A 13,336-nucleotide genomic window follows, 5' to 3' on the forward strand; every position below is an offset into this window, starting at 1 on the left:
CATCTTGCTTAAAAAGAAACCATAAAATTTCCCAACATGGCACGAAAAAGGAATAAGTTGTATGAAAAATATAATTATAGGAAACAACTTTCTCATTTAATGACCTTGTTACACAGTATGGAATAAATCATAACAAATTTCTTGAATACATACAAATTAAATCCATAATTAAAGCAAGTTTCAGGACCATATCATGGGAAAGCAATACCACTATTGACCAATTTTTAAAAATATCTGCCCCTAAAACATTATCTAAATTATATATTCTACTTTCAAAAAATGACAACACAATCGGAGTACCAATCTCCAAATGGAGCTCAGATTTATCTACAAGCTGTGACCCTGAATTCTGGAAGCAAATATGTCTTAATGCTTCCCGGTTAATCAATAATCCCAACCTACATCTGATTCAGTTTAAAATCCTTCATAGAGTACACTACACAGGACATAGAATGTTTAGAATGGGCTTAACTGACTCTAACATCTGTACACACTGCTCAGACCATAGAATAGACAACTACTTACACTCCATGTGGACCTGTGCTCCCATTAAAAAATTTTGGCACGGAGTGTGTGAGTACCTATCTTTGGCACTTGGGTTCTCCATTCCTACCTCCCCTTTACTATGCCTGCTGGGCGATCTCTCCACAATTGATGTAGAAACAAACCAAACACAGCTTCTCATCATTGCATTAAGCATTGCCAAGAAAACCATTCTCATCAATTGGAAATCAAGGAAGAAACTGAGCCTAGCTCTTTACAAAAATCTTTTGTTAGATCATATAGCTATGGAGAGAATGTCTGCTGAATTTAAGGAACAAATGTCTGAATTTCAGTCTATATGGGCACCAATAATTAATTCCCTGACCTGACTCTCTAGGGGGTGAGGGCATCTGTCTCTGCCCCTGGGGGTCTCGTTCATCTGGCATGGGGTGTGGTCCTGGTCGCTGGGTGGGCCTGGTACCTCGGGGGCGGGCGGTGGCGGGCTTGGTGTCCCGGGTCTTCTTTGCTGGGCTGCCTGCCTGGGGGGGCTGGTGGGTGGGGGTCGGGAGGGGTCCGGGTCGGGTGATGGGTCGGGGGGGCCGCCCAGGGGGCGGCGTTGGTTGCCCTCCGAGGTGGTGGGTGGGCGGGGTGGGTGCCGGGCGCCTACTGCTGCTGGGGGGGCCCGTGTGCGGCTGGTGGCGCTGGCTCTCCCTCGCCTCCTTTGCCTCTGGGGGTGGGGCGGGGTCTGCCCTGGGCCCTCCTGCTCGGCTGCCGCGTGGGGTGTGGGGGCCGGCCTCTCCCCCTGGTGGGGGCGCGGGTACCTGAGCCCTTTCTCCCTTCAGGGACGGGGCCGCTGTGGCTTGGTGGGTGGGGCGTGTGGGGGCCGTGGGTGGGTGGGTGCGCGTGAGAGTGGGCGGCGTGGTGTCCATCTGCGTGGTGCTTCCCGGGATCGGCGGGGGGATGCTTGCTCCGGGGTGGGGCGGTCGGGGGGTGGCTTTGGCCGGGGGCTTGGGGGTGGGGCTGGCGGGGGGCTGGCGGGCGGTCCCTGCTGCCTGCTGGTGTCTGGCTGGTCCCTTGCTTCCGGGCCGGCGGTTGTCTCCCTCCCTCCGGGGTTTCTCCCTTGGCGTGTTGGTGGATGGGCGGGGGGTGGGGCGGTGGCCGGTCTGCGGTGCTTGCTTCTCTGTCCCTCCCTGGCGCCTCTGGCCTGCGTGCTTCGTGGGTGTGGCCGTGCCCCGCTCCGTGTGGGGTCCGGTGCTCTTGTGGTCGTCGTGGTGTTGCTCCCTTGCCGGCCGTGGTGGTATGCGGGGGGCGCGTGGGCGCAGTTCCCGCTGTCCTGGTGGCGGTCGGATCTGCCTTGGGGCGTGTGGCTGGTCCGTGGTGTTTGGCGGTTTGGGCGTGGCGTTGCGGACGCTACCTCCGGTGGGGCTCCGGTGTTGGGGGGAGCTGGGGGTACCGCCTCTGGGGGGTTGGGTGGGCCGGACTGGGCATCCTGGCGGGCCGGGTAGGGCCTGTGGTGTGTCCTGCGGCCTGTGGCTCGCCCGAGCCTGGGCTGTGGTGGGCGGCCGGTCAGCCATGTGTCCTTGGTCCCCCCCTGCTCGGTTTGGGCGGCGTTGGGGTGTGGGGCCCCCGTCCTTCCTGTGCCACTGCACCACCTCACATATATATAGGACTTTGGGGGGTGGCCTGTGGTCGGGCGTGATTGGGGAGGGGAGCTGCCTTGCGGGGCTCCTTTGCTCCTGCCGTGCCACTGACCTGTTGCCCCCCAATTTTAATCGCAGAGTAGACACTTAGGGTTTGGGGGGGCTGGTCAGGTGAAGGGCCCTCCGAGCGGCAGCTGTCCCCCGATTTTAATTGCACCATTAGCTATCATCCATATACACCCCATATACAGGACATGCACACAGATACATCATCCTCTTTTATTTTATTTTATTTATTTATTTATTTTTTTAATTGCATTATAGACACAATCACACCTTATCACATACACGGGTGGGGCGGGCTGGATTGGGGTGCCTCGTGCACCTCGGCGTCTGCCCGCCAGGGTCGGCGGTGTGGCCGGGGGCCTGGCCGTCGCGGTGGCTCGCCTGGGGCGACCTGGCCTGTGGGGTGCCCTTGTCTGGTTCGCCTGCCCTTCCCTGGGGTGGCCCTCTGGGGCCTGTTGATGCCGGGGCTTGCGCCGGGGGGGGGCGGCTTGCGGTGCTTCCCCTGGACTGACACGTGCTGCGGGCGCCTCTGCGCTCTTGGGGCGGGTTCGGCGGTCTCCGGGGGACGGTGCCGGTGCTGCGGGTGGCCCGTGTGCCGCCGTGGCGGCTGGTGGTTGCTGCGCTGTGGCGGCTGCTGGGGCGCCGGGCCAGCTGGTGGGTTGAGGCTTGGTCATGCTTGCGGGTACTGTGGGCCTGGGTGGCGGGGTGGGGGTGGGGGGGCGGGTGCCCTGGGGCCGGGCCCGCTGGGGGGGGTTGTGCTCTGCCGGGCGCTTGGGCGTTTGTCGCCGTTGCGCTTTGTGCTCTGCCGGGCCGCTGTCTATGTCCTCGCCTCCCCCGGTCTGTCTGTGGGCTTGTCGGGGGTGGGGCTCCGGTGCGCGGGTGGTGCGCTGTCGGCTCTGGTGGCGTGTGGCTGGTCTGGCTTCTGGTGGTTTGTGGGGGCCGTCGGCTGGTCTGCTGCTGGTCTCGCCTTCTCGGCTCTGGTGCTTGGCCTCCCTGCGGCTTGGGGTGTGGTGCTCCCGCTCCCTCTTCGGGGTTTGCTGGCCCGCGGGTGTCGGTTGGCGCTTTGTGGTGGTTCGCCTGGCTGCTCGCCCGTTTTCCCGCCTGCCTGCTCAGTTTCCCACTTTCCTCCTTGCTGGCTCCCCTGTCTGCCTTGCTGGCGGCGTCCCACCGTTGGGAGAGTGTGGCCTGGTGTCTTCCTGCTCCCCAGCGGTCCGCGCTCTCCGCGCCTGGGTTCTGGATCGTATGTCTGGGACCCCGGGGTACCCGGCTCCGCTGTTCCTTGGGTTACCAACGGGGGATAGGGTGGGGCTTCCGGGTGTCGGGCAGTCGATCACTGTGTGTGTGTGTGTGTGTGTGTGTGCGCGTGCTTGAGTAAGTAGGTGTGTGTATGAGCGTGCGCGTAGGGGTGTGTATGTGCGTAGGAGTGTGTATGTGCGTGCGTGTGGGTGCGTAGGAGTGTGTACTGTATGTGCGTGCGTGTGTGCACTTTTATTTATTTATTTATTTTAGTTATTTATTTTGGGGGGGGGGGGGGCATACAGGGGTTTGCTCCGTGGGGTCGGGTGCTGGGTGATACATCTCTGCTGCCCGTGCCTCCGCCGGGTGGGTGGAGGGTGTGCCTCCTGCATCCCTTGGCGGGGCGGCCCTGTGTCGGGGGTCGGGCGGGGGTTGGCCCGGGGCGGGCCGGGCTCCGCTCCCTGGGGGTGTGGGGGGGCGGTGAGCGGGAATTGGCGCTTCCGGCGCGGGCGGGCTTCTTTCCGGTTGTGGAGGCGTCTCTGGGCCTGCCGGTTTGTGGCCCCCGGTGCCCGTCTGCCTTTGTGGGGTGTGATCTCTCGCTGGTCTCATGGGTTGGCAGTCCGCCGGCCCGCTGGCGCCCTGTCTTTGGCTGGGATTACCTCTCTTCGGCCCCTTGCTGGTCTTCCCGGGGGGGGGGAGGCCCTCTGGGCTGGCTCTTGGGGCACTGATCTTTGTGCTGCCTGCCCCTATGGGCCTGGTGACCTTCTGGCGGCCGGGGCCCGGCCTGGCTATTTGGGGCGGGGCTCTCTGGGAGATGAAGGCGGCCCCTTTCCTTTCATGCATTCTCAGTGACAATTACACGCCCACACATTTTCTGCAGGTATCTCTGTATGTGAGGAAGACTTGCATTTCTGCAAGTCTTCCTCACATACAGAGATACCTGTACTGTACACATGCACACTCACAGTACATACGTACTTCTCCACATTACTCACTGAGTTAACCAGGGTGTTGTTATGTTGTTGGTTTTATTACAGCGACGGTGATATCAGCAGTATGACTATATACAGTATATATATATATTTGTTTTTATTTTTACAATGATGTGCATTACAGTACTTTTCATTTTGTTCACTATCATGGATAATCATTTCATTACTACAATTATGTGTGACTGTTTCAATGCGGTATTGTCATTGTGATCACTATCATAGTTCATCATTTCATGACTGCTATTATGTGTGATTGTCATTGACAGCTTTGTCATTGTCTCTTCTGTTGTTGTTGTTGCTTAATTTATTGGTATTTATGTTTATGTGTTTATGTTTCTTATGTTCTTATTCTTTCATTTGTTTTCTTTCTTTTCTTTTCTTTTCTTGGGAGAATGAACAGAATAAGATTTTCATTGCATGGTATAACTGCTGTTTTACTATGCACATGACAATAAAACTCTCTTGAATCTTGAATTGTGGTTGTTGATATTGTTTTGTCCTTATGTCCCTGTTCGTCTTGATAGTTGTCAGAGACATTTATTTGCTGATGTCGTTCTGTATGTTTCTGTTGTTCTGTCACTATTGTTGTTGTTGCTGCTGTTGTCCTTGTCTCTTGTCTCTCTTTTTTTGTTTTTGTCCCCCTCTCGCCCCCCCCTGTTTCCTTTTCTCTTCTTCTCTGTCCCCTCCTGCTCCGGTCCAGTCGCTCCAAATGTGCTTTATAACAAGCATCAAGGTCGAATAAATTTTGTATGACAGGGAAAGTGTATATCACACTTCTCCCTGGCAGAGTAAATCTGTTGAGCACTTGACGGCATTTAGATCTACAATTCTATCTGCTTTAAAGGCTGGACAGGACAGGGGTAAAAAAAAAAAAAAAAAAAAATTTGGAGGGGCTCGATAAATTGACATGTGCATGGCTCAGATCAAGGGTACCCTTTGCTGTCTTCAACTGGACTAGAGTAGTATTTGAAATTGTTGTTCTAACAATGTGTACTATCCCTATCACTCTGACGTTTATAGAGTGAGGAAGTTTACCAAACCATAAATGAAGCCTGTTCATGTTTTTATTTTGCGCAATCACGGCTATGTTGTAAAAAACATAGGATCAATAGGCTGATCAGGAGAACGAGCTCTGTCCTGAACGGTCCTCTGGACTCCGTGGAGGAAGTGGGGGAGAGAAGGATGTTGGCTAAGCTGACATCCATCATGGACAACACCTCTCACCCGCTACATGACACTGTTGATTCCCTTAGCAGCTCCTTCAGCAGCAGACTGTTACACCCACGGTGTAAGAAGGAGAGGTTCCGCAGGTCCTTCATACCGACCGCTGTCAGGCTCTACAACACCTGCACCACCTGAACCATGTTGCAGTCAATATGTATTCTTTACTTGCGTATCTTGCTTGCTGCTGTAACAGGTAAATTTCCCCGCTGTGGGATAAATAAAAGTACAAATACAAATACAAAAAAGTGTCTACATTTGGACATTGAAATGTTACATGTAAAGCATGTCTACTTTTGTTGTGAAATAAACAAAATTTTCTCTGATAATTTTGTCATGATTTCTATTTAGAATTAAAGAATGATGTCTGAAATTGGTTTCTAATGTGTTTTATTCAAATATTGTCAGTGTAAAAAAAAATAACTTGTGTAATCATTAGTGAAAAGTACATAACCTTCATGTCCGCCTGCCGATGAAAATTTTGAAGAACATAATTCCATGGAAAAACAAACCCCATGATGATTACAATGGTATATATTCATGGAATAATTACTCAACTCTGCAACTAAAGTGATTTTTTTGTGTATAAAAGAGTAATATGAGATTATTTGAACAAAAGTCTAACACCGAGTGGACACCGAGTTATGTACTTTACATTTAAGAAAGAGTGAACTTCGGAGGGTTGCTATGGGAAATGGAAGATGTCTCGGGCTCTGGTATGTTGGGTGTGTTTTTTGCAATGTTTGAAGTTTGTGTTGATAACATTACCAAGGTCTATCCACGAGTTTAAAATTTTAAATGTAACACTTGGGTACCCTTGATCAGAGCCATGCACATATGCATATACGCATGCCAGTTCCTTTTCCTCGTCTCGCTGTAGCACACAGGCTAGACGACAAGAGGGTTCACTCTGCATGTGTCTGTGCACTTTGGTTCAATAGTGGAATGAACGGAGAGAGTGAAACCTCCTGGCAGCCATTCAGCCTCTTTGTTGCAGTAAGTCGAGGCAGGGGCTACTAGTGAGTGGATACAGAGAGTGCTTAGCAGTTAGCCAGTTAGCAAGCAAACGCTAATATGAATGAAGGCACAAAAGCAAGTTTCTAAGCCGAATGCCACAGCACCAGTGTGGATGTGCGGCAGAGCCTTCGTCCCGACAGTCAACGCTTACTGAGGCGTTTGAGCGACGGAGTAAATATAAAACAAAACATCGCAAAATGGTGCACACTCAAAGTGTCATGAAGTCGAGTACATAATGGAGAAAGCAACGTCTCCCGACCACCCGAGTACAGTATGGAGACAACCACCACTTTTCCCAGCATGATGGAATATCTTTTCATTCTGAAAAAGTGATAACTCACTAGCTCGGGGAACAAAGCATCAAGATTTTGGGTCCATGGGCAGTAAACTCCTACGAGGACTTGTGGTCAGTCCTAAAGAAGTGGGTGGGCTAACCAAAAAAACTTTCAAATTCTGACAAACCCCAAGCATTGATTATGCAAGAATGGGCTGCATTCTTGTGGATGCGACGAAGACGCTCGCGGTAATGCCACTCCTCTTCCGCGACCATTTTGTTAACGTGTGTGTTCTACAGCGGAAGAAGATGCGAGTGTCTTCGTCACATATACAAGAATGCACAGGCGACAGTGCACAGGGATACGACAGGAGACAAATATAAGCCAAGCTTTTTGTGAGGTCTGATTTTTTTTAGGAGGCATTTTTTCATGATGCAAATGTACAGCGTTCCCTCGTTTATCACGGGGGACAGGTTCCCAAAATGGGCCGCAATAAGTGAAATCCGCGAAGTAGTTTGTTTGCAATGATGATATATGTTTTATAGGCTGTAAAACATAGTACATTTGATACACTTTGCTCAGACAGGCACACATTTTCTCACATTTCTCTCGTTTATGGGAGCATATGGGGATGTCATACAACTTCATGTCCAAAAATCCCAACTATCTCTTTAATGTAACGGTCAATAAAAGCCTTGACTGTGCATTGTACGTCGAGATTCCGCATCAACAAAGTACTAGACCCGAGCAAAGCAACAGAAAGGAAGGAACTCATTGTCACGGGGTCTTTTTCAGCCAAGAATCACACCCAAGTAGCTTCCCATTGCCTCTTGATACACTTGAACCCACAAATAACAACAAAATGATGTTGCTTGCGTGCTGTGTCACAATATGAACTGAAGGCACAAGTCACACTAAAAAGAGGTCACCATCTGCTTTGGCTACCAACGCAAGAGTACTCAAAGGGCCCAAGGGACTGCTTAAAGCCGTACTATGCTCTCCCTGCCTCAGTGCCTTGTCACTAAAAATGCACACAACACATAACCCAACATCTACATATGCTAGTGCACAGCTCTTTGATTTGATTAGTTTGGCCTCAGTGATTGCCTCTTGGGATGCCCGTGCTACATAAAATGCATGGCGTAAATAGGCTAATACTAAAAATGTTTTTATTGTCATGTTTTTTTCCCTGAAAGTTGTACAGTGGATCCCCGCACATTCACGAATCATAGGTCCAGAAATTTGTGGATTTCTGTGCAAAAAATACATTATAAATATATTTATTTTTCTATAAATAGTCTGTTTCTGCCGAAAACACATCTCATTCACCATATATCTGTAATAATTTATAAGTATGTGACAATATGGGTAAAATGTACAGCATATCGGTACACATAAGCACTGTTAGAAAGCCCAAATTTTTACATTTATGCTTCACTGATCGTTTTTTCATCCAGAATTGAGATTTTGCACCTTATTCGGCGTCCTTTAAAGCAGTGGTCCCCAACCCCGTACCGGGCCACGGGTCATTTGGTACCGGGCCGCACAGAAAGAAAAAATAATTTCCATTATTTCATTTTTTGTTTGTTTTATTTTGAAAAGTGGCCGGATTCTCTCTGTTACATCCGTCTCACTTAAGGCATGTCCATTGTGCGTGTCGGAACTTTCTCTCTACTGCTGCTCTATTTTTACCCTTTTTCTTTCACCTCATATTTGGTGTCAAATGCTGATACTATGTGGGAATGCATAAAGGTAAGTTTTGATGACTTATTGAGTGCTAATGTGCAACCACTGCCTTTTACAGCGCACACGTCAAACAGCGATGTAATCATCTCTCTGGAAAAACGTGGCTGTAACTTGAACTGGTAGATGGTGGGTCGGCATTCATTTTGTGCTTTTAATTTGATGTTATTCATGTCTTAGTTTTTTTTTTTTTTTTAAGCTAAATTAGCCGCACCCCCCCCAGTCCGCGGAAGATTTGTGGGAACACAAGCCGGTCCGTGGGTCAAAAAAGATTGGGGACCACTGTTTTAAAGGGTCCCTGACACGATGCACCAACTTTGCTTAAATATGTCATATATTCTTTGCAATTATGTTCTGCATAGTTCAATTTTTGAAAGCAAATGCCAAGTTCGCAAAAATTAACATTTATAGTCCACGACACCACCCATGACGAACTCGCTCTCGCAATTCAGCCTCATTTCCAAAAGTGACGTCATCAGGGTTGACACCTCTCAGTTAAAGCAGAGTACACAAACGCTTCTCCAGGTAGATCGTCGACTTGGTTCAGTATATTTTTACAGTATATTTTTCATCCGAATAGCAGTCATGCTAAAATGTTGTGTTGCTGCCGGATGTTCATGATTTTTATGCTTTAAAATGCTGAATTTAGGCAAAAAAATATAGAACAGTTGCTTGAATATGCTTTTTTGTTACACAAATAGGCTGTATTCAGCCACAAAACAGCATGATTTTTGAAAACTGTGATAGAGTGAAGGTGCAAAATTCAAAGTGCAAAGTGGCAAGGGATGACTGTGCAGGGATTAGGGCTGCAACTAACGATTATTTTAATTATCGATTAATCGATGAATTTCCGTCTCTTTATTCAGAAATAAGTGCACAAACGCCAGGTTGCCGCTTGAATATTCTGTAACAAAAAATTTTAATAATACAAAATCAAAATGTTTGTCAAATAGCTTCGGTCAAACAATACACAAAAATACACAGTACAGTACACAAAAATACAATCATGATCGTGTCGATTAATCTGAAGATTGTTGTTTCAATTAACGGAGTTATGCGTTACGCCATAGACGGACCAAATTATTATGAAGCAAACAACTACAGATAGTGGTTGGGTCCACAGCATATCAGAAAAAGAGGCAAAAATGCCCATCTCTGTTTTCCAAAGTCAAAGCTGATACGTGTGAATATCTTGTTTTGCCGCATAACAGAAACATAATAGCTCTGCTTTCATGGATGCTTAAGGACATTTTTTAAATATTCACATTTGAGAGGCTGAAATCCGAGGATATTCACATATTTAAATCAAAATAGCTGTCGATTAATTGGGTAATCGATTCACCGCCGATTAATTGGTGCAGCTAGCATCAGGGCAACCTGATTTGACACATAATCAAAAAATTAATTTGCAAGCAAAATAGTAGCAAAAGCATAAGCAAAAAAAAAAGATTTGCAAATTAAAGAGTATTGCCTCGTTTAGCAATAACTGCACTTCAATAAAAAAAAATCAAATCGTTGACAAAACAATGAAGAAATAACCCGGAAATGATTCGCTGGTGGCATTTCTGTGTGGAGTTTGCATGTTCTCCCCGTGTGCGCGTGGGTTTTCTCCGGGTACTCCGGCTTCCTCCCACATTCCAAAAACATGCAGGTGAGGTTAATTGACGACTCTAAATTGCCCAGGTATGAATGTGAGTGTGAATGGTTGTTTGTCTATATGTGCCCTGCGATTGGCTGGCGACCAGTCCAGGGTGTACCCCGCCTGTCGCCCGAAGTCAGCTGGGATAGGCTCTAGCATGCCCCCGCGACCCTAATGAGGAAGAAGCGGTATAGAAAATGGATGGATGGATGATTCGCTGGTACCCCTTTACGGAGAATGACCTATTTGCGTTTGCTTCTCATGACACTCACATGTAGCACTCTGTATGCACCCGCTAGCACCCCGCCTCCCTCCACAGGGACAAAGAGACTGAATGACTGACAAGAGGGTTCACGCACGCCGCTCATTCCGCTACAAAACCAGTGCGGCAAGGTATTGAGACGGATGCACAGAGTGAACCTCTTGTCATCCAGCCTGTTTGGTAGACAGAGAGGAGGAAAACAAAAACAAAACATGCACACGTCAATATATTGAGGCCAGCAAAATGAACAAGTTTGTTTTTATTTATCGAGTGGTTAATCGATTTATTGATTATAGTAACAGGCCTGTTCATCACCTACATCAGGGATCACCAAGGTTTTTCCTTGTAAGAGCTACTTTTACAAAATGAAAATGGCCAAGAGCTACTCATTTTTGTAACATTTATTTGCAGAGCTTATTTTAAACCCAAACAAAGCGAATATGCTTGTTTTACCAGAACATTAACAAAATGCTGGGGTCCACAACTCACATGTTGTATTTCAGAATGCATTTCTTTCTACTGCTCTTTCATTATTAACTAAAAACCTGAATGAAAAGCATGCTTGCGGGCACCTCATGTGGTCGTGGGGGGCTACCTGGTGCCCACGGGCACCACGTTGCTGACCCCTGACCTACATAGTTATGTTTGAAGACAACGGGAGATGGACACATTAGCCATACCACAATATTTGCCATGTTACATGGGCAAAACCGCAGAGGGAAGCCCATTGTCATTTCATTATTCACACTCCTACCGTCAGGCAGACGCTACAGGAGTTTGAAGTCCAGGACCACAAGGCTGGCAAACAGCTTTTACCCACAGGCCATCAGGCTTCTCAACGAAGCACTCACACACAACACACGCACACACTCATAGCACTTTATTTATTTATTTGTATTATTTACTTGTATTAATGCCTCTTCTGTTTTTGTTGCTTAATTTATTGGTATATATGTTTATGTTTCTTATGTTCTTATTCTTTCTTGTGTTTTCTTTCTTTTCTTGGGAGAATGAACAGAATAAGATTTTCATTGCATGATATAACTTCTGTTTTACCATGCACATGACAATAAAACTCTCTTGAATCTTGAATTTTTCCCCAACACCTCCGGTCGATTAGATTCCCCCTTGCAATTGTTAACTCCCAATTGCCAGGTGATTAAAGCAAAACAGTGTGACAGCTGCCAGGGGAACAGAGCAAGACTAATGGAGACAAAAGTATTCATTCCGCTTCAACATTTGTCTCACTGAAAAGCCAACACGCCGCCCTTCCCGCATGTTATTGCTGGCTTGCCTTCGACCAAAGCCAGCATCTTGACTTCAGGGTTTGTTGTGTGTTCAAATGTCCAAACGTCACAAGCACAGCCATCAATAAAGATGAGTGGATTGAGAGAGAATGATGTTCTGTCTGTTCTTCAGAAAAGCGCTGGGGTTTGTCTATTTCATTGGGTCTGCTTCTGTTGCACACATTCAAGCTACAGCATGATGCTGCGGCATTACTTCACAGCTCTGAGGACAAGTCATGACACACCTGAACAGCAGCGCTGCATTATGTATATCTCCTGCTGATACTTCACTGCACCTCCAGGGCTGTGCTTTCCATATGCCAAGAAATAAGATCAAAACAACGCATGTTCAATTGCTTCTGTCTAGCACTCAACTCTGCCGAAGTTCTTTCAACATTTTTAATAATCTAGATGGGGTTCTGAGTATTTTTTTTAATTAAGTGCCTGCCATGAACTATTTTAAGTTCGGTCATCAAAACAGTACGTTACATATTACAAGCTGAGGTTCGCCTTTCATTTCATTCACAGCAGCAGGGCGGGGTGTCACAGCGTTGCCGATACTTTGCTTACTAAAAAAAAAAGCCATAACCATCAAGCTCACAAGAAACAACCCTTAAAAAGTCGTACTTTATCGACATTATTCGCATTCATTTTAAGTTAAACTGGTTAATTCAGTGGAAGCAAGGCTGCCCACGGTTAACTTCCTTCGCCTTCCGAAGTAGCACATTCTTGAACATAAACCATAAGAGCATATTAAAGAAACCCTAATCAATATACGATACTATTTTACATTTAAAAGCCTATGAAGGAATCTCACAAGCTAAAGTGAATGAACCTCGTTTTAGCTAGCAGCGACTGTGCGGCATTCACGGACACAAAAACACAGCACAAATCACCCTGAAGTACACTCGCGCTGACGGGGGGAGACTATTACGAAAAAAGTACAAGAACTTACAGCTGCGAAGCAGAGGAGAAGCTGGAGTTTCGTTGAAGTAAAAAGGGGCAGACGTTAGAACATCGAGTGCGCCCAGCAGACAGTGAGCAGACACACCGCCGCGCTCCAAGCTTTCACTCAACGTCGCACAGCCACGAGCTCCCGCTTACCGTAAGCACCGGAGCTCATCTAAAAGCACATTGCAGATTTGAATCTACCGTACTGCACAAAATAGCAGCGCCCGTAAAGATTTGTTGAGCAATACACAATTAAAGCACACTATGTCCCAGGCAGAGGTCTCCAAAGTACAAAAAAAAAAATAGTTATTGAGGAATAAAGTCATAATATGCAAAAACAAAAAGCTTGACATGCAGAAAACAATTTGAAATGCATATAAATTAATATAAATGATGAATGAAAGGGATAAATGAACGTTTATGGTTACTTTCACCTTCAGTGATGACGTGACTGTTCCCAAAGACACGATTGATGTGGCAGCAAGATCAATACATTACTCCTCTACACCAGCCTCCTGTTTTGTC

The 13,336-nt window shown here is 47.4% G+C and overlaps 1 protein-coding gene across 1 annotated transcript in view; it reads right to left on the minus strand.

Annotated features, from left to right (window-relative positions):
• The window catches only part of LOC129181961 (tumor protein p53-inducible protein 11-like), a 58,033-nt gene extending 45,069 nt beyond the window's left edge, over nucleotides 1–12,964 (minus strand). The window contains exon 1 of the mRNA XM_054777779.1: nucleotides 12,816–12,964. The gene's annotated coding sequence lies outside the window, so the exon portion shown is untranslated. The remainder of the gene's footprint in view (nucleotides 1–12,815) is intronic.
• Between the last annotated feature and the right edge of the window lie 372 nt (nucleotides 12,965–13,336).

The sequence above is a fragment of the Dunckerocampus dactyliophorus genome, chromosome 5 (genome assembly GCF_027744805.1).
Source record: "Dunckerocampus dactyliophorus isolate RoL2022-P2 chromosome 5, RoL_Ddac_1.1, whole genome shotgun sequence".
Taxonomy (NCBI): domain Eukaryota; kingdom Metazoa; phylum Chordata; class Actinopteri; order Syngnathiformes; family Syngnathidae; genus Dunckerocampus; species Dunckerocampus dactyliophorus.